The 5,184-nt window shown below is 32.9% G+C and overlaps 1 long non-coding RNA gene across 1 annotated transcript; it reads right to left on the minus strand.

The window, feature by feature from the left end:
* Positions 1 to 2,984: 2,984 nt before the first annotated feature.
* On the minus strand, positions 2,985 to 4,948 carry LOC136820693 (uncharacterized). The gene is made up of 2 exons (XR_010848631.1): positions 3,874 to 4,948; positions 2,985 to 3,744 (listed from the first exon to the last, which is right to left on the minus strand). It is a non-coding gene; the product is annotated as an uncharacterized lncRNA (long non-coding RNA).
* Between the last annotated feature and the right edge of the window lie 236 nt (positions 4,949 to 5,184).

Raw genomic sequence — 5,184 nt, forward strand, 5'->3', positions numbered from 1 at the left:
GTAAAAGGAGAGAAATATAAAGTTAAAAACATTTGAAAATCAACAGCTCTTAAATTAACTTACAAGTGCAAGAAAAGAAATAATTATTAGCAATGAGATGTATTTTAATTTTGATAATGAGATCAGTAAATCTCACATCATCTTATATTAACTGACATTGCTACGAGTGACATTAGAAGATGTTCATCGCTTAGAATTAGATGCTAGTTAGAAGCTAAAAATGTTGCTAATACAAACCATTGTATGTTTATTTCAGTCTGGAAATCAAAATTTTTACTAACCAAAACAAAGAGGATCATTTACAAGAAAACACAGTTACATCTTAAAAGGTATTACACAATAAAAGAGCTTCTTTCTGTTAAGGATATGGACAGACAATTATATCATGAATCTGTATGAATGTTTTTACTCACAACATACTCTATAATATTATAAATTGTGGGTTTTGAATAAAAATTTTATATCCGTAAAAGAAGTTGGTAAAACCACATTTATAAAATAAAACAGTTTTGATCAATCTGATGATAAAATACAATGTAAGAAATAAAAATCTAAATATATTTGAAAAAAGTTCATAAAATAGTTTTTTTTAAATGTCATAGTAAAAAGGGGTCTAGAGAACTTATTTTTTCCTCATGAATGGGGTGAGCTAGAAGGTTCTAAGTAGAGCACATCATCATGGGAAAAGAAATCAAAGATGTCACTCTCAGAAGTTAATGAAAAAAATATCATTTAAGTATGAGGGAGATACATGATATACACAAGACTAAAGAGCTTCATTGATAATGCTAAATGAAAGAAATTACCTTGCAGCTGAAGTTGATTACTCTTTTTTTTGACAGCACTGCCTTCAAAATATTATTAATTCTTATCAAAATACCCTAAGCTCATTAGCAGGTCAAACTATTACCTTATTATAGCAATTTCATTGATTGGGTTACAAATATGATATGTCACAGTCACTTATTTTCAAACTATATACAATAAGAACCTTAATTATACTAAATTTAAACAGGTTAAAAACTTTTAAAAACTTTAATAAAAATTTCAATGTCCATTCACAAATGAGGTTGTACCATTGAGGTTTGCCATGGTCACTTGACTGGCATTATTGGTAGTGTCTGACTCAGCCACTGATGGATCTGCAAACATAGTCTGGTACACCAATTGTTGTATTTGCAATTTCAAATATTCTTTCTTTGGCCTACTCTCAAAGTTTTTAAGTTGAGATAAAAGCATTTGACAAAAATAGTCGTCTGTTGTTAGATTATTTGATTTTGAGTCTCCAATTTGTTGATTTGGAATTGCCTCTACTGGGTCTTCAACTTCATATATATCTTTCTCACGTAACCATCTTTTAGATGGCCTTCCCCTTTTGCGACGCACTGGAGATTCCTCAGTAAAGATTACAGGATCATCTGCAGTATTATCAAGAAGAGCTTTGGATGTGAAATTATCCTTGAGAAAGTCGAGGCTTTCAAAATGAGCCCATGTAGGTTGGTACACACCATATTCAGATTCCTGTTTGGATGTTTCAACCTTATTGCTTGTGATTATATAATAGTTTTTCAAGCTATGCAACTTCTTTTCAATCTCTTCATTTGTAATTTTAAGGCCATTTTCAAACATTTTTATTCTCAATCGTTCAATAGCTTCTGTTCTCATGTCTTTGTTCTTAGACTTTTGTGTATCTATGTATAAAGATGGTTCTCCACTCCACAGTTCAATTAGATTCGTTATAAGTTCTGTCGTCCATACTTGCTTTTTCTTTTTGGGTCTTCCTCTTCTTGACTTTTTCACAGGTTCTTCTTCTTCCTCTTCCTCGTAGTCATCATCCTCAATCGGCAAAACTACTATTTCTTCCTCCATTATGTTTTCAAATAATCAATATCTAAACAGCTATTATTTTTAAGTTACTTTGGTTAAATTGATTATTGTTCCTTATTACGTGTAAAAAAAATTGAGAGGTGTGGCCTGGTGAGACCACCTGTTGGCCCATGGAAAGTGATGTTCATGACTACAATAGCAACCAATATAAACATCTGTAAATGTCGAAAAACTTTTCTACGAGTTGAAAGAGCATGAGAAACTGATCAAGAAAAGATCACAGTCTATATCTGAAAATGGTGTTAAATTCACAAGTATGGTATGTTTTTCATAGCCTCCAGAGACCACAAATAAATCTGGTCCCTGATTTAACTAACTGTCATAAATTCAGAGCACTTTGTTCAGATCCTTTTCTAGCTAACCTGATAACAGATAGCCATAGTTTACTTACAGACATGAAGACACCAAAATTTGTTATTCAATTCCCAAAATTTTAATTACACGCTGAAGTAAATACAATTTTAAACGTGTAAATGGGTGAGTGTACAAGGTCTGGCATAATTTCTAGGAAATGGCCTAGCCCGTGGTGCGCAGATCTAGATGGTTGTCTTTTATCAAATGTTTATTTCATTAAAAAGCGCTGGTCATTGATTTCATTGAGAATTATGCAGAACCTATTAAGAAAGTATTAATTAATATAAAATTTACATGCATAATTGGTATTATATGAAAGTGTAATCTTGTAGAAGAAAGATCAAATTTGCTTCTCTTGAAAACTAGAAATAATTAAATTATATTCGCTCATCTCTTAGAACGAGCACTTCAAAAAAACATTAGACATAAACTCGGAGTACACACTATACTTTCAAAACACTCAAATTGAAAGCTGTAAATGTTTATTTTCTGAGCGATACAAATAGTATATTGAATATTATTAACTTATTTATTTAACCTTTCATGCGCGCAACTTTTTAAATTTTCACGCTGTCAGCGCGCAACATTTTTTCAGAAAATAGACATGTTCAGTTATTTGATCATAACTCAAGAACTAGGAATCTTTAGAAAAAAAGTAAGGTATCCCTGAAAAGCTACTTAGATTCTACAACTTTTAGACCAAGTACCAATCCAAATAAAATATTCCTACAAAAATGGTAGCATCACGTAAACCACAGTTTTTTTTCACGTTTTGCGGTAATGTCACTTTTTTTGCATTTTTCACTTCTAGAGCAAAAAAAAGTGGGGGGAAGTTAATCAAAAAATCTGTCTTTGGCTATTTATCAATCTATACATCATTTTGAAGTAATATACCAAAAATCAGCATCCAGAAAAATCTGTATGTGTCACACGAGCCTCCCAAATATCGGTCACTTTTGCCAAAAATCACGATTTTCGGCTAAAAAAATCCAATATATACAATTTGAAGTATTTTGATGATAATGTGTTTCCAGAAGCAGCTACAACATCAAAAATGGTGTAAAAGTATTCCCCAACTATCTAAACAACACTTTCAGTCAGTATTCTTAGCTCCTGAAGCTTTTGAAGGGTATCGGCTACCGTGAAACTAGATGGCATAGTCGGCGACAGTTGCAAATTTTCCAAAAACCGTAAGCCTTTTGAGGCAAACTCATTGCTATCAAATCTGATCTCTTTTGCCCATAAGGAATGCTAAATGTCATCATAATAATTCCATGTGGCTGTTATGTGGTTCCTGCCATCATTTTGATCCATATAAGCTGTAATCAGGACATCGTTATGAGCCAAGAATTTCGGGGATCGATCGACCGTTGCTGGTGGAGCGGAAGAAGTAGTGCAATTCAACATAAATCCAGGCTTTTCAAATTCTTTAGTGCTCCTTTGAAATAAATGAGGTGTAGAAAACACTTTTGCATTGAATTTGTCCACTTTCCATGCTCCAACCTGAATAAAAAGTAAAAAGTACTGTAAGTTTGGGTCGACTCCGATGGTTTGTCGAGAAAAGTGGTCAAAATGACAAATAAATGGATTTTTTATGCTAAAAACAAAACACAAAATATAAGATATACTTACTGGATGTTTTGCCATTATAAAAACAATGTTTCCATGAAGAAAAGTTGCCTAAACCAGTCAAAAAATCCAAGAACTTTAGCAGTAAGTTGGAAAAACCCATTTCTTGGTCGCCATCTTGATTCAGTGTTTTTCTCTACCTTTTCTCCGAAATCTGCTGCATCGCCACGTGATCAAAACATTACATCACCATATATCAAAAGAAAGCTTAGAACCTCTACTTTCCGTTTCTCTTTACTTCTACGGCTAGCAAAGAAGCCAATGGGAGAAATATAGCTTAGAAGATCACTATGTCAAAAAGACGACTATACTCGTCCGCCGGAACGTATGCTCGACGACTATACTCGTCCGCCGGGCTGAAAAGGTTAAGTATTTTTAGCCCAAATTTAAATATGTGGTTAAATAAAAAGCAAATGATAGCATTTCTGTTTTTCCTCAAACCCCCGGGAAAAGTTTTTTTACCGACTTAGCTATTTTACAAATTTCGGAAAAGAACTCCCATAGGAATTCCGATACATAACCTGATTGGTTCATTTCTGAACAGCTTCAAGAAAGTCATAATGGCAGATAATTTTAAAAATGTCTGAGTAAATGTGTGTAATTTATCGATGTTGATGGCTTGTTGATTCTTTAAAGAAAAAAGATAACAGGTATAGCTTTTTCTAATCCTGGAATATCGAGGTTCCAGCTACACTGATATTCAAAGTCGCCACGCATAACGGAAAAAGGCCGTTAGTGGGGGGTTGGTGTAATTTAAGATGCACGATCTAACGATTTACGATTCACGATGCGCGATCCATGCATAAAGTATGCGGATTATTCCTAATAATTATCATAAAACTTAAATTATATAGTATAATTCTAAAACAATGGCATAATCTTTTCTCGCTTTTGTTTACCACGGTAAATTCAAGTAAATTTATGCAACAAAAACGAAATAAGTAAGCAATGAAAGTACGAATAATTACGACCGTAAAATTATGAAAAAACTTACATAATGTTGATAATGAAAACTACCTTGTGAACATAATCTTACAATAGACAGAGAGTGAAAGTAAACAATGCACAAGAAATATTTTTGCTCTCATTTTTAACAATCATAATCGAATATAGGAATTTCTTTCTTAAAAGCAAAGAAAAGAATATATTGGCGAACAATATGTTTTGCGGACCGTAATGTACGAAGCAAAAAACGGGTGCTCTATTATGAGAAAGAATTTTCTTTCGGTAAACAATTCCCCTATATTGATTCAAGTTATGAAAAAGAGAGAGAGGAGAGTACAGAAGGTGAATACACGTGGCTTTCACTTTCTT

Source organism: Clytia hemisphaerica, unplaced genomic scaffold (genome assembly GCF_902728285.1).
Source record: "Clytia hemisphaerica strain Z4C2 unplaced genomic scaffold, Clytia hemisphaerica genome assembly, whole genome shotgun sequence".
Classification (NCBI taxonomy): Eukaryota; Metazoa; Cnidaria; class Hydrozoa; order Leptothecata; family Clytiidae; genus Clytia; species Clytia hemisphaerica.